The following is a 27,585-nucleotide window of genomic DNA, read 5'->3' as shown; positions in this document are numbered from 1 at the left end:
CAAAGGAAAAGACTAATTGTTCTTTGGCCATTAAACAAGCAACGCCCAGAATCTTTTTTAATCAATCAGTGACAACCTCCCAATCATGACTGCTGCTGACTGCAGGAAGTTAGCCAATCAGCAACAGGCACACTTCACTAATCCTCTTCCTTCTTCAGCTAAAGGCCAATTCATCTCTGATCAGTCTAGCTTCTAAAAGTTCCAGTCTCTGAACCCTGTACTTCCTGAACACTATATACAAGACCTTAGACTTCTCTGTTCAAAGATGCTCTGCCTTATAATACAGCTGTCCTTTGCTTAGCCAGAAATATATTCATCACTTTTTATTTCTGTCAGATATGAAGATCGGGCTTCCCTGATAGCTCAGTTGGTGAAGAATCCGCCTGCAATGAAGGAGACCCCAGTTCGATTCCTGGGTTGGGAAGATGCCCTGGAGAAGGGATAGGCTACCCTCTCCAGTATTCTTGGACTTCCCTTGTGGCTTAGCTGGTAAAGAATCTACCTGCAATGTGGAAGACCTGGGTTTGATCCCTGGGTTGGGAAGATCCCCTGGAGAAGGAAAAGGCTACCCACTCCAGTATTCTGGCCTGGAGAATTCCATGGACTGTATAGTCCATGGGATTGCAAAGAGTCAAAGACACAACAGAGCGACTTTCACTTTCACTTTTCATGAAGATTGGACCAGACTTCCTCTCTGCTGCTGCTGCTGCTGCTAAGTCGCTTCAGTCGTGTCCAACTCTGTGCGACCCCATAGATGGCAGCCCATCAGGCTCCCCTGTCCCTGGGATTCTCCAGGCAAGAACACTGGAGTGGGTTGCCATTTCCTTCTCCAGTGCATGAAAGTGAAAAGTGAAAGTGAAGTTGTTCAGTCGTGTCCGACCCTCAACGACCCCACAGACAGCAGCCCACCTGGCTCCTCCGTCCATGGGATTTTCCAGGCAAGAGTACTGGAGTGGGGTGCCATTGCCTTCTCCGGATTTCCTCTCTACTCCCCCTCTAACTTTTATATCCTATTTTCTCCTTTGCTCACTCCACTTCCTTTTATCTTTATTTATGGCAGGAACGCTCCTGCCTCAGGACCTTTGCATTTGCTATTCCATCTGCCTAGCACATGCTGCCCTCTGATAACCACACAGCTCACTCTCTTACCTCCTGCCATTTCTTTGTGACACCAGCCTGTTCTCTTATCTAAAAACTGTAATACCAGGGCCTTCCCTGGAGGTCCATTGTTTAAGACTCTGCACTTCCAATACAAGAGGCATGCGTTTGATCCCTGGTCAGGGAACCAAGATCCCACATGCCCTGGGGATGCAGCTAAAATAAATAAATATTAAAAATGCAATTTCAGTTCCCTTCCCCCACTCTCTCTTAACTGCTTTATTATTTTTTTTTCAGTAACACTTTATCACCTCCGACATGCTATCTATCGGTCAGTTGAGTTCAGTTCAGTCCCTCAGTCGTGTCCGACTCTTTGCGACCCCATGAATCACAGCACGCCAGGCCTCCCTGTCCACCACCAACTCCCGGAGTTCACACAGACTCACATCCATCGAGTCAGTGATGCCATCCAGCCATCTCATCCTCTGTCGTCCCCTTCTCCTCTTGACCCCAATCCCTCCCAGCATCAGAGTCTTTTCCAATGAGTCAACTCTCGCATGAGGTGGCCAAAGCACTGGAGTTTCAGCTTTAGCATCATTCCTTCCAAAAAAATCCCAGGGCTGATCTCCTTCAGAATGGACTGGTTGGATCTCCTTGCAGTCCAACGGACTCTCAAGAGTCTTCTCCAACACCACAGTTCAAAAGCATCAATTCTTCGGCGCTCAGCTTCTTCACAGTCCAACTCTCACATCCATACATGACCACAGGAAAAACCATAGCCTTGACTAGACAAACCTTTGTTGGCAAAGTAATGTCTCTGCTTTTCAATATGCTATCTAGGTTGGTCATAACTTTTCTTCCAAGGAGTAAGTGTCTTTTAATTTCATGGGTGCAGTCACCATCTGCAGTGATTTTGGAGCCCCCAAAATAAAGTCTGACACTGTTTCCACTGTTTCCCCATCTATTTCCCATGAAGTGATGGGACCAGATGCCATGATCTTCATTTTCTGGATGTTGAGTTTTAAGCCAGCTTTTCCACTCTCCTCTTTCACCTTCATCAAGAGGCTTTTGAGTTCCTCTTCACTTTCTGCCATAAGGGTGGTGTCATCTGCATATCTGAGGTTATTGATACTTCTCCCGGCAATCTTGATTCCAGCTTGTGCTTCTTCCAGCCCAGTGTTTCTCATAATGTACTCTGCATAGAAGTTAAATAAGCAGGATGACAATAGAGCTTCCTTATTTATTTTGTTTGTGTTTTGTCTGTCTTTTCCTGCTAGAATGTAAGCTCTATGAGGACAAGGAGTTTTGCTTATTTTGTGCATCCCAAGCACATAGTAGGTGTTCAAAAATACTTGTTGAGTGAATGGATTTTTAACATTTTACTGTATTACAATATGGACTCCTTGAGTGCAAAGACCTTGTGTTTACTGCTGTATAGTCAGGGTCTGGAAGAGTGTCTGCACATAGTAGATGCTCCAGAGATACGTATGGGATGAGTGAATGAGCAGACGTTGGATAACACCACATGGATGGCCCCCAACCTAAAATGGTTCAATTTTTGGTTTTTCAGCTTTGCAATGGTGCAAAAGCAATATACAGTCAGTAAAAATTGTTCTTCAAATTTTGAGACTTTTGTTTTGTTTTGGCTGTGCAGCTTACAGGATCTTTAGTTTCCTGACCAGGGATCAAACCCACGCCCCCTGCAATGGAAGCATGGATCTCAAACCAGTAGACTACCAGGGAATCCACCAAATGTTGAGTTCTGATAATTTTTCAGACTGATGGTATTCATCTTCTCAGGATGCTGGGCAGTGGCAGTGAGCCACAGCTTCCGGTCAGCCACAAGATCATGAGGGTAAAAACCGGTACGTTCACAACCCTTCTGTCCCCACACAGCCATTCTGCTTTTCACTTTCAGTACAGTATTCAATAAATTACATGAGATATTTAACACTTTATCATAACATAGGCTCTGTGTTAGATAACTTTTCCCAACTATAGGCTGATTTAAGGGCTTCCTGGGTGCTCTTCACCAGGTGAGCTGGTAGTAAGAACCCACCTGCCAAAGCAGGAGCTGTAGAAGACATGGGTTCAATCCCTGGGTCAAGAATATCCCCTGGAGGAGGGCATGGCAACCCACTCCAGTATTCTTGTCTGGAGAATCCCATGGACAGAGGAGCTTGATGGGCTACACAGTTCATAGGGTCACACAGAGTCGAACACGACTGATGCAACTTACCATGCATGCACGAAGGCTGATGTAGTGTTCTGGGCATGTTTAAGGTAGGTTAGGTTAAGCTGTGATGTTCAGTAGGTGAGGTGTATTAAATGCATTTCAACTTACAATATTTTCAGCTTCCTATGGGTTTATCTGGATGTAATGATGTAACCCCATATAAATCAAGGAAGATCTGCATTTTAATTGATAATATAAATGACCCTGAAATTACCAAAGCCATATGTATCATTTCTCTCTAGAGAAACAGAGCTAATAATCATATTTTAGATTCCTCAAGTTACTATGAAGTGTTCATCAAATATTCAAAACGTATTCATTACTAGTTCTGCATGGATTAGATGAATTAATATATGAAGATGATTAAAACATCCTTGATCCATCTGAAAAGGATCTTTCTCTGTTCTAAGGCTGCCCAGGCCAAGGACTGGTGGAAAAATTTATAGAAAGGAAAGCCAGAGAACAACTTTTTCTCATTTTGTTTGCTTTCGCTTCAATTATTGTCTTCTCTGAACGGGTGACCCTGTCTACAGTCTCTTTTTGATCTATTTACTATGACAGGTTCAGATTAATCTTCCTGAAACCCAAGTATTACCATGTTGCTGCTGGGGCTGCTAAGTCGCTTCAGTCGTGTCCAACTCTGTGCGACCCCATAGACGGCAGCCCACCAGGCTTCTCTGTCCATGGGATTCTCCAGGCAAGAACACTGGAGTGGGTTGCCATTTCCTCCTCCAATGCATGAAAGTGAAAAGTCAAAGTGAAGTCGCTCAGTCATGTCCGACTCCTAGCGACCCCATGGACTGCAGCCTACCAGGCTCCTCCACCCATGGGATTTTCCAGGCAAGAGTACTGGAGTGGGGTGCCATTGCCTTCTCCAATTACCATGTTATTACCTTTTAAAAATCATGACAATAGTTCCCACTCACAGCATGTTTACTGCATACTGGGTACTCTAGTCATTCACACGTGTTTTCTCATTTTAGTCACACAATGACCTTGTGAAGTAGGTATTATTATTCCCATTTAAAGGAATTGACAGCAGGCTCAGAATTTAAGAAACCCAGACATGACACAGCTAGTAAGTGGGGGAGCCAAGGCTAACACCTCCTCTTAGTCTCACCCCATTGCAAGTTCATTCTGACCCCAATCTCTCTTATAGAAATCCTGTTTATAAGATCTGAATAGACGATCCTCTATGAAGATGTTTAGATGGCCAATAAGCACGTGAGAAGACGTGCAGCACCATTAATTATAAAGGAAATGCAAGTGAAAACCACAGTGTGATTCTACTTCACAACCATTAGTTTGGCTATCATAAAAAACAGCTAATGACAAATGTTGAGGACGTGGGGAAATCCTCATACAGAGAGCCCTCATACACTGCTGGTGGGCATGTAAAAGGTGCAGCTGTGGTGGAACTGTTTGGACAGTTCCTCAAACAGTTAAACATAGAGTTAACATTTGACCCAACAATCAACCCCTCTCCTAAGTATATACCTAAGAACAATAGATAGAAAAAAAAAATCTGCACAAAAACTTGTACCTGAAGCTTCATAACAGTATTATAGCCAAAATGTGGAGATAACTCAAATGTCCACCAACTGATAAATAGATAAACAGATGAGGTGTATGAATATTATTCAGCCATAAAAATAAAGTTCTGACACATGCTACAACATGGATGAGCCTTGGAAACATCTATGCAGAAGAAGGCAGACCCAAAAGACCATAGAGTGTGTGATTTCATTTATAGTGAACGTACAGAAGAGGCAAATCCATAGAGACAGAAAGTCAGCTGGTTGTTTAGAACTCCAGGAGGGGGTGGAGAATAAGGGGTGACAGTGACAGGGCATGAGGTTGTCTTGGGTGATGAAAATGTTCTAAAATTGATTGCGGTGATAGTTGCACAAATCTGTCAATGTACTAAAAACCATTGAACTGTACACTTTAAATGGTTAAATAGTATGGTAGGTAAACAGCATCCCAATAAAGCTGTTATTAAAAAAAATCCTACCCACTGTTAATATCTTTATGTGTGAAGTGCATACAGATGGATAAGAAAAACACATATGTCCAACAGAAAAACAAGCAAAGGACATAAAATAGGAAACTCACAAAAGAGAAATACAAATGGCTAATAAACAGGTAGTGCTTGGGGGAGGGGAGTTTCCCCTTAAATCAAAAGAAGAAGTGAAAAAGCTGGCTTAAAACTCCACATTTCAAAAACTAAGATCATGGCATCCGGTCCCATCACTTCATGGCAAATAGATGGGAAAACAACAGAAACAGTGACAGACCTTATTTTCTTGGGCATCCATCACTGCAGATGGTGATGGTAGCCATGAAATTAAAAGATGCTTGCTCCTTGGAAGAAAAGCTATGATAAACCTAGACAGCATATTAAAAAGCAGAGACTTTACTTTGCCAACAAAGGTCCATCTAGTCAAAGCTATGGTTTTTCCAGTAGTCATGTATGGATGTGAGGATTGAACCATAAAGAAGGCTGAGCACCAAAGAATTCATGCTTTTTGATGAATGAGTGTTGTGGTGTTGGAGAAGACTCTTGAGAGTCCCATGGGCTGCAAGGAGATCAAACCAGTCAATCCTAAAGAAAGTCAATCCTGAATATTCATTGGAAGGACTGATGCTGAAGCTGAGGCTCCAATACTTTGGCCACCTGATGCGAAGAGCCAACTCACTAGAAAGCACCCTGATGCTGGGAGAGATATAAGGCAGGAGGAGAAGGGGACGACAGAGGATGAGATGACTGGATGGCATCACCAACTCAATGGACATGAGTTTGAGCAAGCTCCAGGAGTTGGTAAAGGCCAGGGAAAACCTGGTGTGCTGCAGTCCGTGGGGTCTCAAAGAATCAGACACGACTGAGTGACTGAACAACAATCAAATAAGCTAAGAATTGTACAACAAAGATGAAGATGTGGTGAGATAAGTGTTCCCGTACACTGATGATAGGAAACGTCCTAGAAAGCAATTAGTGAGTGCGCATTAGCAGACTTTAAGATGCTCTTACCCTTCTAGTCAATAAATGAATCATAAGGAAATAATTTGTAATGCAAGTAATAGTATATTACCTAATAAAATAATTTTGTAATGCAGGTTATATTATATTATCTAATATAATAATTAGGTAATAAGAGATTCAGAAGAGCTCTGTCAGTAGTTGAAAAAATTGGGGAAAAGCTATGTGGTAGGCAGACTCTAAAGTGGCCCCCATCCTACTGTATAGCATAGGGAACTAGATTCAATATCTTGTGATAAATTATAGTACAAAAGAATAAAACATAAAATGGCCTGCAATGATCCCTGCTTCCTGGTATTCATACCTTTGTGCAAATTCGCTCCCCTGTTTACTTCCCTGGTGGTCCAGTGATTAAGACTCCAAGCTTCCAGTGCAGGGGATAAATATTGATCCCTGGTCGGGGACCTAGGATTCCACATGCAGCCTGGTGCAGCCAAAAAATTTATAAATTCACCTCCCCTAGATTGTAGGCTGGATTTATTGATTCACTTCCAGTGAATAGAGTATAACAGGTAAAATTAGATTACAAAAAGACTGAATTCCATCCTTTCTCTCTCTCTAATAGATACAGAGATATGTAGATAGACATAAATAGTAAATATAGAGAGGTTTGTATATAGATGAAAAGTAAAAGTGGAAGTGTTAGTCACTTAGTCATGTCTGACTCTTTATGATACCCCATGGACTGTATAGCCTACCAGGCTCCTCCATCCATGGAATTTTCCAGGCAAGAGTACTGGAGTAGGTTGCCATTTCCTTCTCCAGCCACCTTGAGAAGCCTGAGCCAAAGCCACTGCCAGATTCCCACCCCATAGAAACTGTGAGATAGAAAATGTTTACTGTTTTATGCCTTTGAGTTGTAGGGTATTAATTTGTCACACAGTAATATAGCTAATACAGCCTCATTGTCTAACAGACTGAAAATGCTTAAAATAGGTGAATAGTATGTTACACTGCTGTTAAACATCTGTTAAAGAATTTTTAGTAAGACAGGAAGATGTTCAGATTACAATGTTGAGAAATAAACTCCAAAAAGATATACAATATGATTCCAAATTGAAAGTCTATATTTGCATGAATACTTACAGGGAAAACCTGCAAGTGAATATGTTAACAGTCAACAGTTTTTTCTGAGACACAGAATAGTTTTTCCTTACATGCGTGTGGATTTCAGTTAGGGAATCATTCATTCAGTTCATTTCTACTGAATATCTACAGTGTGCCCGCCAGCCCTGAGAACATCTTGCTCTCGTAGGGAACAAGACCAAGTCACTGCTCTCCTGAAACATGCTTGATGAGATAGCTCATGGAGGTTTCTTCTATGCTAGAGGTAGAGAAATGGAGAGTAGTGGATAGATTGTCCGATACATTTTAGAAATAAAACATTTTGGTGCCAAAAATGTATATGAAGAAATAGAATTTTCTCTTGGGTGGTTGGCCTGAGTAGCAGGGGAGGATTCTAGAGCTGGACTGCTTGGTATGCAATCGTGGTGTAATAACCACCAGTCTGAGTAAACTCCGGGAGTTGGTGATGGACAGGGAGGCCTGGCGTGCTGCGATTCATGGGGTCGCAAAGAGTCGGACAAGACTGAACAACTGATCTGATCTGAAGTGACCTTGGAGGCACAAGCTACATAATCTCTGTATGCCCCAGTCTTCTTATCTGCAGAGTGATGGCTTTCTCATCCATTTTAGAGATAGCCATATAACTCTTAGATTGAGTTGGGAGGCATGAGTTAGTATAAAGAACTTAAAAGAGAGCCTGACACGTTGAAGATTGGTCAAAATCATTAGCCATTATTATTTTATTTATTTATTTTTGGCTGTGCTGAGTCTTCGATGCTGCAAGTGCTTTTCTCTAGTTGCAGTGATCGGGGGCTACTCTTCACTGAAGGGCGCGGGCTTCTCATTGCGGTGGCTTCTCCTGTTGCAGAACACAGGCTCTAGGACCCCCGAGTTTCAGTAGTCGTGGCTTGTGGGCTCAGTAGTGACGGTTCCCAGGCTCTAGAGCACAGGCTCAATAGTTGTGGCACACTGGTTTAGCTGCTCCGAGTCAGGTGGGATCCTCCTGGGCCAGGGGTCAAACTCATGTCTCCTGCATTGGCAGGCAGATTCTTTACCCCTGAGACACCAGGGAAGCCCAGTCATTGTTGTTGTTATAATTATTAAGATGGGGATGACTGAGAAAGAAATCAAGAATAACTATGAGTACGTAGTATAATTGAGAGTTATTAATGTCCTTTTTTACAGTGGAATCAGGCTATCTTTAAAGGTTATCTAGTTTGCTCAGTTATGGGAGTAATTTAAATGCTATGTGATCATTAACACCCATGTCTCTTAGATTCGAGGTGCTTGGGCAAAGGAATAAAAGGGCAGTGAATTTTAATAGGCGTGTTAGGGAGTGGGCCTACAAGAGAGGTGTGATGAGGCAGGCTGAGCCCTGGAGGGGAAGGACCTGCTGGGGGAAGTAACCTGAGGGGGAGGAAATGGGGAACCAAAGACCTCCCTCCCACCTCTTGGTGCAGGACAGCTCCTGAGGATTTTCAGTGGCCCTAGGCATCGAAAAGATTATGATGCCATGTTGCTCACATCTAATTCAAAATTAAAAGGAAACTTTATTGCAAAATACATGGATAGAAGTCCCACAGAGTTTTAGCTTTCTCCCAAATGGGCACTCTGGGATGTTTTTCAATATTAAGCTCTTTCCAAAAAATATTTCCCCTCATTTTCTGATTATCCTTGTTTTGCTGGTCCTTAAGCACATTCTTGGTATGCATAATGGTTCATTCCACCTGGGAAGTTTGGGCTACTGACCTCCCCTGTGTGCATGCTCAGTCGTGTCTGACTCTCTGTAACCCCATGGATTCTAGCCTGCGAGGCTCCTCTGTCCATGGGATTCTCCAGGCAGGAATACTGGTGTGGGTTCTTATTTTCTCCTCCAGAGGATTTTCCCTACCGAGGGATCAAACCTTGGTTCCTGCATTGGCAAGCAGATTCTTTACCGCTGAGCCACCAGGGTAGCCCACTGACCTCTCACCCACTGACATTTGCCTGGCTGCTGCTTACATATCCTCCAGAATTTAGTGTGGATTTCAGCCCCTCTAGGAAGCCTTCCTGATCCTCCAAGTCCAAGCCTTAGAATTATATTCATCTAAATATGCCCTTCTGTGAGTGTAGATTCTTCGAGAGCCCAGCCACATGCACCGTGTTCATCACTGCACCCTATGACAGTGCCTGGCTCAGAGCTGAATGGAAGTTTACTAAATGAACAGATTATCTAATGAGTGGCCTCACCCCCCAACTCCTCACTGCCTACAAGCCCCTGGACAAAGCTAACAGGCCAGCTCTGTGCAGGTTACTCTGATGGGACTCTAGGACCCTTGAAGTTCTCCTGCCTCAGAGCCAGAGACCCTTCTACCACCATGCCTTTGACTTGACTCTGACCCAGTCCAGGGAGAACCCAACTCAATCAAAGGATACACAATTATGAGCTAAGACTGAATCAACATAACTGAATTTTCTGAACCTAGAGTGATAAGGTTTTCTTTTTTTTTTTTTTTAGGCATTTGTGACTACGCTCTGGGAAATCAACGAGTTTTATAAAATGTAAAGGGAAGGATGCTTAGCGGCTCCTCCCAACTTGGCACCTCCCTCATCTTCATTATCCTTCTGGGAAATAGGGTTTTCCTGACTGCAAAGACTCCTCCCACTTGTGTTTGCTGATAATCAAACTTACAGATTCATTTGCACAATTGTGAAGACATTCTAGGCCTTCTAGCTCCAAGATTGCAAACTCCTACCCAGCCAGTGTCGTCTCTGGGGGCAGCACACATACTTTTATGTCACTTAAACACCTGATTCAAAGAACTGACTCACTTGAAAAGAACCTGATGCTGGGAAAGATTGAAGGCGGGAGAAGGGGACAACAGAGGATGAGATGGTTGGATGGCATCACCAACTCAATGGACATGAGTTTGAGTAAACTCCAGGAGTTGGTCATGGACAGGGAGGCCTGGTGTGCTGCAGTGCATGGGGTCTCAAAGAGCTGGACATGACTGAGCGACTGAACTGAACTGACTGGTACACGATTTGGAGCTTGGAGCTGGGAGGGAGGAATTTAAGTCATTTGGGAACAATGGCCTCTTTCACTTGCTCCAGGCCCCACCAATCCCTGGCTTCTACCAGACTATTCCTTACCTTTTGTGACCTGCCTGACTTCTGAAGACAGGTCTTGGTATTGGCAATTGATGCTAGTTCAGCGTTCAACCTATCCCGAGTAAGAATGCTTGACATTAAGGAGAGCAAATATCTACCTCTGTCTGGTGTCGAAGCTGGGAGGAACTGGCCTGGCAGCTGCCTGGCCCCCAGCCCCGTGAGACAGCCAACACACACACACACACACACACACACACACACACACACACACAGGGAAGCCAAGAAAGGTCTCAACTGGGTTCTAGTTTCTGGTTCACCACTTTGTCTAATTTTTTGCCAACTTAGTACTGGTCATCAACTTAGTACTAGCTGGTTCTTTTTTTCTTTCTTATTTTTTCTCTTTTTTTCTTTTTTTTTCATTGAAGTGTAGTTGATTTACAATATTGTGTTTCAGGTATACAGAAAAGTGATTCAATTATACACACATGTGTATATATATATACATTCATTTTTTTCTGATTCTTTCCATTATAGTTTATTACAAGATATTGAATGTAGTTCTCTGTGCGATACAGTAAATCCTTGTTGTTTGTCTATTTTGTGTATGATAGTGTATATCTGTTAATTTCATACTCCCAACTTATCCCTCCGCCTCTCCTTCCCCTATGGTAATCATAAGTTTGTTTTCTATGTCTGTGAGTCTTTCTGTTTTGCAAATAAGTTCATTTATACAATTTTTTAGATTCCTCATATGTGTGTGTGTTCAGTCGTATTTGAGTCTTTGTGACCCCATGGATGGTAGCCCACCAGGCTCTCCATGGAATCTTCCAGGCAAGAATACTGGAGTGTGTTGCCATTCCCTACTCCAGGGGATCTTCCCAACCCAGGGATTGAACCTGCGTCTCTTGTGTCTCCTGCATTGGCAGACAGATTCTTTATTACTGGGAAGCCCAGACACCTGGGAAGCCCAGATTCCTCATATACATGATATCATATAATATTTGTCTGTCTCTGTTTGACTTACTTCACTTAGTACTAGCTGCTTTTTGTCCCTTGAAGTTAAGTCCTGAGTAGCACACCCTGTGTCTAGTATGGTCTCAGAGGTAATAACCACAGAGGGGATGTTGATTTTGTTCTTTGTGATACTGCCTGCCAGCTCCTTTCATCTGAGTTAATATATACAGTCACCTCTCTACCACCCCAGGTGATATGTAATGCAAAAGAAATCATCACAAAGCTTATAATTAGGGAGATATCATATCCAGGAGAGAGCCATGGGAGAGGGCAAGTACAGAGAAAGAAACAGCCAGAGGAATCAAAAAAGAGAAACACTGGGAACTGGACTTTCATTTTTCAAGTTTGCAACTGAAAAAAAATTTATGGCACTAGAATCGAACTTTAATGGATCTAGTGTGATCATTTGGAAAACTATTCAGCACAATCTCTCACCTTATATCTTACACTAAATTGATCCCAGATGTCTTATTCACAGCTCTCTCATCTGACAACTACCCCCCACCACTCCACCAACAACGGAGCAGGAATCATGTGCTCACCTTTGTCCTGTTGATTATTCTAAGGATCTTAGCGCTGTAATCGTGGCAGGCACTTGGGAAAATCGCTGTGTCGATGTGCTGAATAGAGCAGATTTGGCCTGTGCATATAGCATGCATCTCTCTGCCGAGCACACCTTTCCATCCTTCTTCAGGTAACATCACTCTCCTTTAGTGACAAGTGCTTGTCCCCCACTCCAGCCATGTGGTCTGAGTGGGTGTGGCCAGTCAGGTGCTGTGGGTGCTGGACACAAGCTCAGCAGGTCATGGTGCCTCAGGTCCATAGCCACAGCAAGTAGCTCGGGGAGTGGGTGCCAACCCAAGTCAGGACAGACAGGACCCTTTCGTGGGGTTTTGAAATACAGCTGTAGGGGAAGAAGAGGCAAAGAACTTTCCTTTCCTCACAGGTGGTGAAGCTGTGACATGACTGAGAGTTCTCAGCAGGCACCTCTCTTGAAATATAGAAAATACTTGTCCACATAAGAAATGCAGAGAAAATAGAGAGAATATGAGTTCAGTTCCTGAAATCCATGCTTTCCTGAGACTGAATAGTTATGTTTCAATTTGGAGAACCACTCCAGGATCCAATAAATTACTCCATCTTTCTTTTTTTTTTTCTTCTTACATTAGTTTGAATTCAGTTTCTATTGCTATAAGCAAAGAATCTTTAACAGTCTCACAGACTTAGACAACAAACTTATGGTTGCAGGGACTGGGTGAACAGATAAATTGGGAGTTTGGGACTGACTTGTACACCCCACTATATTGAAAATAAAATGCCTTTCCATGAAAAAATAAGATAAAAAATAAAAAAACAAAGGATCTCCATCAGTTTATAAATTGTCTGCAACCTATTTTTGATTTGCGCAAGGAGCATCAGAGAATCTAAGGGGAAAGCCTGTAAATTGGGAACAAACTTTTAGAACCAATAGTCTTCAAGAGGGGAATAGAAAAGAGTAAGGAGAGAAAAAAGCTCTAAACAGGAATATATTTGGTTGGCCAAAAAGTTTGTTCAGATTTTTCCATCAGATGATATGGAAAATCCAAAAGGAAATTTTTGGCCAACCCAGTATTTTGTGACTCCTTATCATAATAACAGCTATTGCTACCTATGAGGTAAGGATTATCTCCATTCTACAGATGAGAAAGCTGGCTCAGCAAGGTCAAACAACCTGTAAGTGACTGGCTTTAAACTCAGGTCTGTGTGATTTCCAAGCTTCATCTTCATTTCTCCAGACTAGAGAATGTTCCTGGCATGAAAAGCAAACCTTCCTTTTGTTCAGTCGCTAAGTCACATCCAACTCTTTACGACCCCATGAACTGCAGTACAGCCAGGCTTCACTGTCCTTCACTATGTCCTGGAGTTCCTTCCTTTAGTCTCACCTATTTTTAGGAAAATATTTGAGATGAAGACATTGGAGACTGGACACTGGAAATTTCTGCCGCATGTCACTTATTAGTGGTTAGTCAGACACGCATGCTTCCTTTCTTAGACATCTGTAGGAATTAAGGCAGAATCTACTGACTCATTCATTCCTGGTACACTGAAAGAAGTCCAGATTGTTTATCTGTCAGAAGCCAGAACTGGGAAAGGTCATTTGAATAGATACATCACAAGTCTACCTGAAGGCAAAAATGATAAAAAAATTCTTAAGAGTTTATAGCTTTCAGGCTTGCTGTGTTTATAAATAAGCACAGTGGAGTGTCAGTGGCTCAGTCCAACTCTTTTTGTTCCCCTGGACTGTAGACCACCAGGCTCCTCTGTCCTTGGGATTCTCCCTGGAGTGGGTTGCCATTCCCTTCTGCAGGGGATCTTCCTGACCTGGGAATCAAACCCAGGTCTCCTACATTGCAGGCGGATTCTTAAGTATCTGAGCTAAAAGGAAGCCCTGCAGACTATAAAGCTCTGTAGTTTATAAAGTTATTTTGAAACACAACCAAACAATTCATTTATGTATTGTCTGAGGCTACTTTCTAACTACAATGGCAGTTGAGTAACTGTGATAAAAAAAAAAAACAAAATAGGTACCATCTGGCCCTTTGAGAAAGATCACCTCTGGCCCAGGACAATGCTCCAAACAGAAGTGAGGAAACAGCAGAACAGTTTTTAGGTCACTTCTGCTCCAAGCCCAACTGCCCCTGGGTTCTACCCCTCAGAGAACATCCTGACACTCCACAGGCAGCCACAGTATATACTGTTCCCACCCCACCTTCCTTGTTCCTGCCCTGATCCTCACCGTGGTTTTTCTTTCATTTTGACTTTCCATCCCATGCATAAAATTTCCCTCTGTCTCCTATTTTACATGCACAGCTCTATTTCCTATTCCTATTCTATACTCACCTTAATTCCACTGGGGTTCCAACTGGGGGATGCAAGCTCTGCTCCTGAGTTTGACCAATGGGGAAGGAAATCAAAGGCAGAAAGAGAGTGGGTTTGGGGTGTGTATTTTCCTGATTACTTTCTCACTGGAAGCAGTGGATTTGCTGTGTCTCTCTACCAAAGGCCACAGTCCTGTCTGGGCAGCCCTCACCCTTCAACTCCTCTCCATAGATTCTTTTTTTTAATTTATTCATTTATTTTTGGCTGCGCTGGGACTTCGCTGCTGTGCTCAGGCTTCAGTAGTTGTTACAGGACCTAGAGGACAGGCTCAGTAGCCGTGGCACACGGGTTTAGTTCCTCCCCAGCATGTAAGATCTTCTCGGATCAGGGATCGAACTCGTTTCCCCTGCATTGTCAGTCTGATTCTTAACCACTACACCACCAGGGAAGTCTCTCTCCATAGATTCTGAAATTATTCCCTCCCATTGCTCCTTCATTGCTCATGATTTCCTGGTCTTGCTAACCCTGGGGGACCCACAGTGTCTCCTATTGATTTACAAATTCTGCTCACATCTTTGACCATTATATATCTTCTTTGGAAAAATGTCTATTGAGACCCTTTGCCCATTTTTCAGTTGGGTTATTTATCTTGTTTATCATTGCGTTGCAATAGTGCTTTGTCTACTCTGGTTATAAACCTCTTACTAGATGTGTATGTTTTGTAAATATTCTCTCCCATTCTGTGAGTTATCTTTTCATCTTCCTGATGGTGTCCTTTGAAGCACAGAAGTTTTGTTTTAATATTATTAAAATTATTCTCTATTTTTTCTTTTTCTCTAGTGCTTTTGGTGTTATATCCTTTAAGAAGGCTTTGCCTAACCCAAGATTCCAAAAGTTTGCTCTTACGTTTTCTTCTAAGAATAGGTTTTACATTTAGGTCTGCGATCAATTTTGAGTTCATTTTTGTGCACCGTATAAGGAAGGAATCCAGTTCCATTCTTTTAAATATCCATATGGATATTTAGTTTTTTCAGCACCATTTGTTGAAAAGAGAAGCCTACTATTTCCCCATTAAATTAATTGATTTTCAGCAAAAGTCTTGGCACCTTTGTTAAAAATCAATTAACCATAAATCTAAGGGTTTGTTTCTCGACTGTTGATCTATATGTCTTTCTTAATGCCAGTATTACACTACCTTAGTAGTACATTTTTAATGTATTTTGCAAAGGTATCAAATCACCATGGACTGAAAAAGAAAAACTTTGTTGTTGGGTTTTTTCCCCCATCACCAAAAAGAAATGTGCCAACACCAGCTGTTTTTGTTCAGTTGCTCAGTCGTGTCCAACTCTCTGCGACCCCATGGACTGCAGCATACACAGGCTTCCCTGTCCTTCACTGTCTCCTGGAGCTTGCTCAAACTCATGTCCATTGAGTCGGTGATGCCATCCAACCATCTCATCCTCTGTCATCCCCTTCTCCTTTTGCCTTCAGTCTTTCCCAGCACCAGCTGAGTGTCCTATAATTCAATTCAATTCTGACAATATCTACCTGGAAATAGTGTCACGTCCCACAGGAGAAGGGCTCACACCTACAGGATACACTCCCTGCATCCCACTTCAAGACACCAGTCACAAGTCCAACTGTCACCTGTGCTTCCAACCACTGGCTAAAGATTAGAGGGCCCTACAACACCCTCCTCAGGTTCAATTAATTTGCTGGAGTGACTTACAGAACTCAGAAAAGAACTCAGAAATATTTACTTATGTTTGCCAATTTATCATAAGGGGTATCATAAAGGAAATAGATGTACAGCCAAATGAAGAGATGCATAGGGTAAGGTAACTGGAAAGGAGCTTGGAGCTCCCATGCCCTTTCCTGTGTATCAGTCTCCCCAAATTTCAAAGTGCTCATCCACTGGAAACTCTTTGAACCCCATCCTTTCAGGTTTTAATGGATGCTTCATTCAGTTCAGTTCAGTCGCTCAGTCGTGTCCGACCCATGAATTGCAGCATGCCAGGCCTCCCTGTCCATCACCAACTCCCGGAGTTCACTCAAACTCTCGTCCATCGAGTCAGTGATACCATCCAGCCATCTCATCCTCTGTCGTCCACTTCTCCTCCTGCCCCCAATCCCTCCCAGCATCAGAGTCTTTGATGCTTCATTACATAGGCACAATTGTTTGAATCATTGGCCATTGGTGATTGAACTCAATCTCTAGTCCCTCTGCTGTCTTGGCAGTTCGGGGGGAGGAGCAGGGAGGACCGAGAGTTCCAACTCTCTAAACACCTGATTGGTTCCCTTGGCAACCACCCCCATCCTTAGGAGCTTTTAAAAAGTTGCTTCACTGACATAAACTCAGGTGTAGTTGAAAAGAGTTTATATAAATATGAAGATACCTTTATCCCCTTAATAGGAAATTGTAAGAACTTTCAGAAGACCAAATGTCTTTCTTAATATAAATCACAATATCACAAAACCAACTCGTCCTTCACTCCAAAGAGCTTGAGACACCCTGGCAGGTGAATTCACCCTACCTCCTCCCAGTTGATCTAAACTTCAAGGTGAATAACAGCCCAGTGTGGTGTGACCAGGGGCTATTTCTTTCAGACAAACATTGAGTTGTATGTATTGCAACAATCTGTTTAGCTGTCTTCTTGTCTTGACTATGAATTTTCGGAGGGCTAAGACGTCTTTTGGGAGAAGGCAATGGCACCCCACTCCAGTACTCTTGCCTGGAAAATCCCATGGACAGAGGAGCCTAGTAGGCTGCAGTCCATGGGGTCACTAAGAGTTGGACATGACTGAGCGACTTCACTTTCACTTTTCACTTTCATGCATTGGAGGAGGAAATGGCAACCCACTCCAGTGTTCTTGCCTGGAGAATCCCAGGGACAGCGGGGCCTGATGGGCTGCCGTCTATGGGGTCGCACAGAGTCGGACACGACTGAAGCGACTTAGCAGCAGCAGCAGCAAGACGTCTTTTGTTATCCTTGTCATATGAGCCATAAACACTCCATATATGTTAGTTTAAGTGAATACACAAATGAATAAATAAGTGAAATGAGTTTTTTTTTTTTCCCACGGGCAAACTAAAAAGGCAGGTTGGATTTGTGAATTGTGAATACAACTTGGTTTATGGACATCAAAATACTCTAGAAGTGTTTCTTAAGTGTCCGTAGAAATGCTATGCTACCACAGAGAGGGGAAATGATCCCATGCTCAAATGAGTTTGGAAATTTTGCATTCAAAATGAAGTTAAAATGTGTTGGGTTTTTTTTAATTGCAGGACCTCGTAAAGCTTGTACTGTGTAATATGCACTGTGATTTTCATGAGGAGACAGTTTGGTTGCCATGTTCACCCTCTTTGGAAAAGCTTTTTTCTGGGACTTCTGTGCTAGGGTCCACACTTGAAGAAATGCTTGTTGGGTCTCTATATTAGAATTTAAGAGATGAGGAAACCATCCTTTGCTTTTGGTATAGTTCAATAAACATTTGTTGAGTGCCTACTACGTACCAGGCATTAGGATTACAGACATGAACAAAACAGACAATGATTCCTGTCTTCAAAAAATGATCCAGCAAGGGAGTTGGCACCTAATTCTTATGATTTCAGGGTGGAATGTGCAGTGAAGAAATTGTGTTTGGGGGAGAGATGGAATATAGAAGACGATGCTGTTAACTATCTCAGGGCAGGATGCAGTATTAGGAAACCCTCAGAGAGGATGCAGACAATGAAACAGATGCTGAAAAGTAAAGAAGCCATTACTCACTGGTTAGACAAATGGGAAAGGACTATCAGCCTGTTTGCCAAGGCATCACTCAGCTGGACTAGTGAGGCAATGGCTCCCCTACTCTCCTAGATCCCCAGGGCACACTGACCGATGCCAGAGACACTGTTGACTTGGTCTTTAACGAGCTGCGTCCTCTGTAGTTGTACAACATGGTGACTCACTCCATACACCTAGCATACCTTGTTCTCTGTTTCAACTCATCCTCACCATCCCACACCACCACCCTGCTTAGAAAACTCTTGCCTAGCACAGCTCTGGACTAGTTCACATCACAACTGTAGAAAACTTCACTTGTGTACAGCTACAGTAAAGAATCTGTCTGCAAAATAGGAAACTGGGATTCGATCCCTGGGTTGGGCAGAGTCCCCGGAGAAGAGAATGTCTGTTCACTCCAGTATTTTTGCCTGGAGAATCCCATGAACAAAGGAGCCTGGCAGGCTACATACAGTCCATGGGGTTGCAAAGAGTCAGACTGGGGCTTCCCTGGTGGTTCAGATGGTAAAGAATCAGCCTGCAATATAGGAGACCAGGGTTTAACCCTGGGTTGGGAGGATCCCTTGGAGAAGGGAATGGCTATCCATTCCTTTAATTGGAATGATGCAAACAGCAGCACAAACATTAACAAGATTAAATACATTGTATTTATCGCATCCTCTTCTTGTTATCTTGTCACTGATAGCAGGCTGTGATTCTGGCTCTGAGTCTTATTTGCTTGGGCCATTTTCAAATTTCCTAAATTACATAGGATCAAACAGATCAACTCTTGAATTTCAGACACCTCCAAGTATATATAGGCAGTGCAGGGACCACTAGAGGCAATTCAATAAGTGGCACTTTATTTATTCACTAAGGAATGAGGAAACTAATGCTGGTAAAACAGCCTTTGGAGCTGGCTATGTGCTTATCAACAAACGTCCATCTAGTCAAGGCTGTGGTTTTTCCAGTAGTCATGTATGGATGTGGGAGTTGGACTATAAAGAAACCTGAGCCCAAAGAATTAATGCTTTTGAACTGTGGTGTTGGAGAAGACTCTTGAGAGTCCCTTGGACTGCAAGGAGATCCAACCAGTCCATCCTAAAGGAAATTGGTCCTGAATGTTCATCGGAACGACTGATGTTGAAGCTGAAACTCCAATACTTTGGCCACCTGATGTGAAGAGCAGACTCATGTGAAAAGACCCTGATGCTGGGAAAGACTGAAGGTGGAAGAAGGGGATGACAGAGGATAAGATGGTTGAGTGGTATCACTGACTCAATGGGCATGAGTTTGAGTAGGCTCCGGGAGTTGGTGATGGACAGGGAGGCCTGGTGTGCTGCAGTCCATGGGGTCGCAAAGAGTCGGACACAACTGAGCGACTGAACTGAACTGAACTGATCTGCTTACCTATGAGACCACAAAACCGAAATCTTTCCGGTTTGCTGCCAATAAATGTTTTAAAACATATACTTTGAAGGAAAAATTGATTTAGAAGTTCAAAGTTCTACTGCTCTTTTGATCTTTGAGTCAGTCTATGCTTATCCTTTTATTTTTTGATACATTGCAGACTTATTATTAAATCATGCTTGGAATGCATGCTTATCCTGTGTTCAAAGTTATCTTTAGGGAGGGTTCATAGCTAGTAATTCTCTAGCAGGTGAGGGCCCAGGGCAAATTACACTCTGTTCCTTCTTCCCAGCACCAAACATTTATGGCAGATTAAGTGATATTAAAATAAATGCAAAGAACAGATGCAAGTGGAAAAATAAGATGCACAACAAGATGACTGAGAGCATGAGGGATCCCAAGATCCCATAAACAGTGTCAGAGGATCCAGTATTGGAGAACTTCATAGGCTGTTGTTGTTCAATCACTAAGTCATGTCTAACTCTCTGCTACCCCAGGCTTCCCCGTCCTTCACTATCTCCTGGAGTTTGCTCATGTCCATTGAGTTAGTGATGTCATCCAACCATCTCATCTTCTGCTGCCCGCTTCTCCTGTCCTCATTCTTTCCTGGCAACAGTGTCTTTTCCCATGAGTTAGCCCTTCACATCAGAGGGCCAAAGTATTGGAGCTTCAGCTTCAGCATCAGTCCTTCCAATGAACAGTCAGGGTTGATTTCCTTTAGGATTGAGTGGTTTGACCTCCTTGTTGTCTAAGCAACTCTCAAGAGTCTTCTCCAGCACCACAGTTTGAAGCTATGTGCAGATCTTTTTATGTTTTCTATTGCCTAGACTATTCTTACACCCAGTTAGTTGGTCACTACACAGAAACGAAATGCAGGAATCTCATTGGCTAGACTTTGTAAAGTCCTCTAGCATACAGTATGGATGGAGGTTCGTGACATTGTACAGGAGACAGGGATCAAGACCATCCCCAAGAAAAAGAGATGCAAAAAAGCAAAATGGCTGTCTGAGGAGGCCTTACAAATAGCTGTGAAAAGAAGAGAAGCCAAAAGGAAAGATATACCCATTTGAATGCAGAGTTCCAAAGAATAACAAGCAGAGATAAGAAAGCCTTCCTCAGCGATCAATGCAAAGAAATAGAGGAAAACAATAGAATGGGAAAGACTAGAGATCTCTTCAAGAAAATTAAAGATACCAAGGGAACATTTCATGCAAAGATGGGCTCAGTAAAGGACAGAAATGGTATGGACCTAACAGAAACAGAAGATATTAAGAAGAGGTGGCAAGAATACACAGAAGAACTGTACAAAAAAGATCTTCATGACCCAGATAATCATGAGGGTGTGATCACTCACCTAGAGCTAGATATCCTGGAATGTGGTCAAATGGGCCTTAGGAAGCATTACTATGAACAAATCTAGTGGAGGGGATGGAATTCCAGTTGAGCTATTTCAAATCCTAAAAGATGATGCTGTGAAAGTGTTGCACTCAATATGCCAGCAAATTTGGAAAACTCAGCAGTGGCCACAAGACTGGAAAAGGTCAGTTTTCATTCCAATCCCAAAGAAAGGCAATGCCAAAGAATGCTCAAATTACCACACAATTGCACTCATCTCACACGATAGTAAAGTGATGCTTAAAATTATCCAAGCCAGGCTTCAGCAATACGTGAACTGTGAATTTCCAGATGTTCAAGCTGGATTTAGAAAAGGCAGAGGAACCAGAGATCAAATTGCCAACATTCTCTGGATGATGGAAAAAGCAAGAGAGTTCCAGAAAAACGTCTATTTCTGCTTTATTGACTATGCCAAAGCCTTTGACTGTGTGGATCACAATAAATCATGGAAAATTCTTTAAGAGATGGGAATACCAGACCACCTGACCTGCCTCTTGAGAAATTTGTATGCAGGTCAGGAAGCAACAGTTAGAACTGGACATGGAACAACAGAATGGTTCCAAATAGGAAAAGGAGTATGTCAAGGTTGTATATTGTCACCCTGCTTATTTAATTTATATGCAGGGTACATCGTGAGAAATGCCAGGCTGGATGAAGCACAAGCTGGAATCAAGATTTCCGGGAGAAATATCAATAACCTCAGATATGCAGATGACATCACCCTTATGGCAGAAAGTGAAGAAGAACTAAAGAGCCTCATGATGAAAGTGAAAGTGGAGAGTGAAAAAGTTGGCTTAAAGCTCAACATTCAGAAAACTAAGATCATGGCATCTGGTCCCATCACTTCATGGCAAATAGATGAGGAAACAGTGGAAACAGTAGCTGACTTTATTTTTCTGGGCTCCAAAATCACTGCAGGTAGTGACTACAGCCGTGAAATTAAAAGATGCTTACTCTTTGGAGGGAAAGTTATGACCAACCTAGATAGCATATTCAAAAGCAGAGACATTACTTTGCCAACAGGTCCGTCTAGTCAAGGCTATGGTTTTTCCAGTGGTCATGTATGGATGTGAGAGTTGGACTATAAAGAAAGTTGAGTGCGAAGAATTGATGCTTTTGAACTGTGGTGTTGGAGAAGACTCTTGAGAGTCCCTTGGACTGCAAGGAGATCCAACCAGTCCGTCCTAAAGGAGATCAGTCCTGGGTGTTCATTGGAAGGATTGATGTTGGAGCTGAAACTCCAATACTTTGGCCACCTGATGCAAAGAGCTGACTCATTTGAAAAGACCCTGATGCTGGGAAAGATCGAGGGCAGGAGGAGAAGGGGACGACAGAGGATGAGATGGTTGGATGGCATCACCGACTCAATGGACATGGGTTTGGGTCGACTCTGGGAGTTGGTGATGGACAGGGAGGCCTGGTGTGCTGTGGTTCATGGGGTCACAAAGAGTCGGACACGACTGAGCGACTGAACTGAACTGGCATACACTAAGCTCTCTCAATGGGGATTGGGGAAAAATTTTGAGTTGATTGCCGTGCCCAACTGAATGCATTTCTTAGGCTCAGAGTCTGAATTCTGACTCTACAGTGGCCAACAAACCCTGTGAGGTACGGAGAAGCGGGAAAGCCAAAATGCCTTCTTTGGGAGCAAACTGAAACTCGTCTCTCAAGGAAGAATACACTGGGATCTTCATTCTGCAACTAAAGATCCCCCATGCTGCAAGTAAGACCTAGTGCAGCCTAATAAATAAATATTTTTTAAAAAACTACACTGGGATCCACTCCAGAAGGTGAGTTGCAGATATACCAAAGAGGCAGATAGAGACAATGGGGAGGGATGTTGAAAGGTGACAAGACCAGGACAGGAGGATCAGGTTGATACAAACACCTAAGAATTTCTGCCCCAGACCTCAGGTGTTTTATATGCTGGGCAGGAGAGGCCCAAGGCACAGAGCCTGTGAGATATTTGGAACTTTTGAAAATATTTGGGATCTTGCAAAAAATCCTGCTCTAAAATACAAAGAGAAAAAGCTCAGAATGTAAGTTAATGAAGGTTGCTGTGCTGTGCTTAGTCACTCAGTCGTGTCCGACTCTGTGACACTATGGAACTGTAGCCTGCCAGGCTCTTCTGTCCATCGGATTCTCCAGGCAAGAATACTGGAGTGGGTTGCCACGCTTCACTCCAGGGGATCTTCCTGACCCAGGGACTGAACCAGCATTTCGTTTGTCTCCTGCATTGGGCGGCAGGTTCTTTACCACTAGTGCCACTTGGGAAGCCCCTTGTATTAAAACCATGAACTGTGAAGCCACGTTGCCTGTGGTCAGATCTTGGCTCCTCATTTACTTTGTGACTTCTGGCCAACAACACCTGAGTTGTTGTTTATAGTCTCCCTGAGCTTCTATTTCCTCATGTTCTGTAATCCCATATATAAGATGGGGATAGTTATACTACTAATTTCAAAGACTGTTGAAAAGGTTAAATGAGCAAAACAGTTAGACACGTGCTTGGCATACTCTAAGGATGTGTACTGACTGTTATTATCATTGCTTTCTTAGTTGGAAAGAATTCCAAAATGTGAAATTGTAGCCAAATTAAATGAATTTCTCATGAATTTCTCAAATTAAATGAAATTAAAGTAATTTCAGGGCTTCCCTGATAGCTTAGTTGGTAAAGAATCCACCTGCAATGCAGGAGACCTGGGTTCAATCCCTGGGTTGGGAAGATCCCCTGGAGAAGGGAAAGGCTACCCACTCCAATATTCTGGCCTGGAAAATTCCATGGACTATATATAGTCCATGAGGTTGCACAGGAAAGTAATTTCAAAAGCAAAATTATAAGAACTCTTTCCAAAAGATTTCTTAAAACACTGTATCAAGCAAATACAAATGTAAAGAAAATAGTGTCAACCATGATCAACTCATGGCCCATCTTGTTTATCTACATCCCTATCCATTGCCCTGCCCCCAAGCCAGGATTATTTTCAAAAACATTCTAGACATCCATCCTATCATTTTGTTTGTAAATATTTCAACATTTACTTTGAAAAGACAAGGGCTCTTAAAAAAATATAACCACAAAAACGCAAAATATAACCCCCCAAACCCAGTAAATATAAATGAACAATAAAATTGTAATACCATCAAATATCTAGCCAGAAGTTCAAATACGTGTGTTTGTTTATAGAGCTGGTTTTTTTTTAAAAGAGTTGTTTGAATTAAGGTCCAAATAAAGTCCAGTCATTGTAAATGAATGATGTCTCTTAAATGCCTTTTGATCTTACTGACAATTTTTTTTGTTGAATAAACCAGGTGTTTGTCCCATGGAATTTGTCATAGTCTGGATTATGCTACTTTGTACCTTTCAGAGTCACTTCATACTCCTTCTTTTCCTAGTATTTCCTCTGAGTTCTTTGGTAGTCAGACCAAGTTACCTGACTAGATTCTTATGTAATCAGAATTTTTTAGAAACCTCAGTCAGAGGACCTCTATCAGGAAGCACACAGTATCTGGCTGTATTTCTTTTTGAGACATTTGCAACCATTGATGATCATTGCCTAGATCCATTAATTCATTCAATGTTGTAAAATGGTGATATTCTAATTTTATCATTCCTTCTTTTAATAATTGGAATACTATAAAAAAGAAATGTTCCTTCATCAATTAATTGGTTACCCCAAAGCATAGTTTGTATAAAAGAGGCAAGGTAAATGTTTGATTCTTTCTCTTTATTAATAGTTTTCAGAATAATGACTTAGTTCTCTAGCATCTTCCAGTACAGGGTTGTTTGCTATTTTGGTCACAGTTATTTCTTCATAGTATGGTTATATTACAATTAAATATACAGTTAACTTCTTTCTTTTTTTTTTAACTTGCTTTCACTGTTAAATATTGTTTTTTATTTAACATTATTTTTCTAATTATATAAAATATCAAAAGATCCCTTGAATCTGCAAAACAAGGTACATTCAACGACTAACTTGTATTTCTATTCTTTCCAATCAGTTTCTTTTTCTCCCTATAGATAACTGTTCATTTTAATGGTATATTTTCCCATTGTCCTTTTCTCTGCCAAATAAGTAAATATACATACATATACATTAAGATTTGTATCTCCCTCTTTTTAGATAAACATTGGCATATTAAACCCTCTTTTCTCTATCTTTTGCAAATAACATAGCAAAAATTTAAAAAGTATATTTAATATATGATGTGGTGTTCTTTGGAGGGAATGATGCTAAAGCTGAAGCTCCAGTACTTTGGCCACCTCATACGAAGAGTTGACTCATTGGAAAAGACTCTGATGCTGGGAGGGATTGGAGGCAGGAGGAAGAGGGGACGACAGAGAATGAGATGGCTGGATGGCATCACCGACTCGATGGAGGAGAGTTTGAGTGAACTCCGGGAGTTGGTGATGGACAGGGAGGCCTGGCATGCTGCGATTCATGGGGTCGCAAAAATCGGACATGACTGAGCGACTGAACTGAACTGAACTGAACTGTGGTGCTATTTTGATGTTTGCTATAATAAGCAAGCAGGCCTACGCAAGCTTTAAAAAAAAAAAAAAAAGCCCGCTGCTTTTATCTTTCCAGCCAGATAAGATCCATCTCTAAACCAGGCCAGTTTGAGGTGCATAGAGTGATTGAAACCAGCCGGCTGACCGTGGGAAGCTTCGTGGAAAGGATCCCGGTGCAGAGTTCTATCCTCAACACCTTTGTGTAGGGCTTGGGCTTTCAGAAGGTAAGATGAATGATCTCATTAGATGGACCGCATTAGCTATTTGACTCTTAACAAAAACAGCACCTTAGCATGAACACTTTCTGTGCTGTTTTGGTTTGTAGTTTTGAGTTTTCGAGTTTGCGGCTCAAAACATCCCCTTGTATCGGGAGAGGTGGACTCTAGACCCAGAAGCCCATCGGCCAGCAGGGGGCGGGGCGGGGCGGGGGCGGGGCCGGTGGGTTGTGGGTGGGGCTGGGGCGGGGTCTGACTGTTCAGGGGGACGTGGCTGGACTCCCGCCGGGCGAGGGAGGTGGAAAGCTGGCTAAGCTGGGTGGCGTTGAGTGGGTGTCTGCTAGCCCACCGAGCTCAGCCTGAGCAGCTGAGGCTCTTCCAGCAGGATGATTCTTCCGTCTAAGCCCAGTCACGCCTCTTCTCTCTCGCGGCCCCCAGAACCTGGTGTACCAGGCAGCCGAGAAGGAAGAGAGGCCGGTGGAGTGAAGGAGCGAAAAGTATCTAGAATAATCTGCAAAACTCGTCCTCTCTTCCGCAAAGTCCCAGGCTGCATCTCTGTGACCAGGTCTGGCTGGGAGGTCTGTCTTCTATTACACTCAACGTCTGCCCTCTCTGGTTCCTACGTCTGACTTGTTTGCTCAGACTAACTTTGGTGTTCATTAGGAAGTGTATTTCTCCCTGCATTGACAGCGGCTCCGTTGCTGGGATGGAACGAGGAGGAACATAGTAATCTAACCTCTAAAGAAGGCTCCTCCGGGGATTCTCAAGTCTCTTGACTCAGAAAAAGGGCAGGCATGAATGATCGTAGGTAGAAGCACATTTATGAGGGCATATACCCACGTAGAATTCTGTGTGGCTGTGAAAATGAAAGACGGGTAGATCTATAGGTACCTATATGGAGGAATGTGTATAACATATTGATGACTACAAAATAAATCAAGTTGCAAAATTATGTGCATGTTTGTAAATGTATTGGAAAAGTGCATAGTAATGTTATCAGAGATTTCTTCTAGGAAGTGAGGTTGGAGAATAATTCTATCCCCGACAATGCTTTCTGCTGCAAGTAAAGAACACCTCAACTCAGTGGCTCACACAATAAGAAAATGTATTGCCTTCAAAACAAGAAGTCCACGGGGAGGGGGACCCTGGCGTTGATCGGTTCAGTAGGTCAGAACACCATTGGAGACCTAGGTTCTTTCCATCTCTCTGCTTTGCCATTCTCTGGGAGCAGGCTTTGTTTTCGGGCAGCTCCCTTCAAGGGGCTTACGTGCAGCAGTCTGAGGAGAAACATCCATACTTAGAATCCTCAGCAGAGAAGGCCAAAGGCACCGAGTGAAAGTCACCTTTGATCAAACTTCACCTGTCAGGGGAGTCTCGTGTCTCCCAGGAACAAGTCTGTCTGAGCATCCCAGTCGTACTTCATCACTGGCTGGAAGCCACCCTGGGAAGCAGAGCCTTAGGTGCTCAGAGACTGTCAAGTCAGTTAGGGTCCCTGTAGCTGGAGAGCTGAAAAAGCATTCTCTCTTTTTAGGAATAAATGCCCCAACAGACTTTTCCTATGTGTTACAAGGATCACATGTCTGTGTGTAAACCAGCTGAGACCACTATGATTGATAAAGGTAGACCAATAAGAACCATGCCTTCAAGATGGTCAAGTGCCCATCTCCCCAGAAGCATGTGTCTGTTGGGTGGAAGACGGGAAACTGCAAAAATATTCTGTTAGGAAGAAGAAAGTGAGCACATATTACTTATATAATGATAGAATAGGAAAGTTAAGAGAATGGGATTTAGCATCAAAAAGAAAAATACTTGATTCCATTTTTGTGACTTATAATCTGTAGTCGTGGGCAAATAACTTAACATCTTCAGGTCATTATTATTAAAAA

At 42.7% G+C, this 27,585-nt stretch overlaps 1 long non-coding RNA gene across 3 annotated transcripts; it reads left to right on the top strand.

Annotated features, from left to right (window-relative positions):
- Positions 1 to 347: 347 nt before the first annotated feature.
- Positions 348 to 27,066, top strand: LOC129648684 (uncharacterized). Of its 3 annotated transcripts, none has more exons than XR_008712824.1 (3): positions 348 to 489; positions 25,561 to 25,708; positions 26,085 to 27,066. It is a non-coding gene; the product is annotated as an uncharacterized LOC129648684 (long non-coding RNA). The 3 variants fall into 3 exon arrangements; XR_008712832.1 differs by lacking the exon at positions 348 to 489 and adding an exon at positions 12,091 to 12,237 and having other exon boundaries at positions 25,565 to 25,708; positions 26,085 to 26,448; XR_008712825.1 differs by lacking the exon at positions 348 to 489 and adding an exon at positions 22,612 to 22,761 and having other exon boundaries at positions 26,085 to 26,448.
- The last annotated feature ends 519 nt before the right edge of the window (positions 27,067 to 27,585 follow it).

Source organism: Bubalus kerabau, chromosome 1, assembly GCF_029407905.1.
Source record: "Bubalus kerabau isolate K-KA32 ecotype Philippines breed swamp buffalo chromosome 1, PCC_UOA_SB_1v2, whole genome shotgun sequence".
Lineage (NCBI taxonomy): Eukaryota > Metazoa > Chordata > Mammalia > Artiodactyla > Bovidae > Bubalus > Bubalus kerabau.
This window is presented reverse-complemented; position numbering and strand designations above follow the sequence as displayed.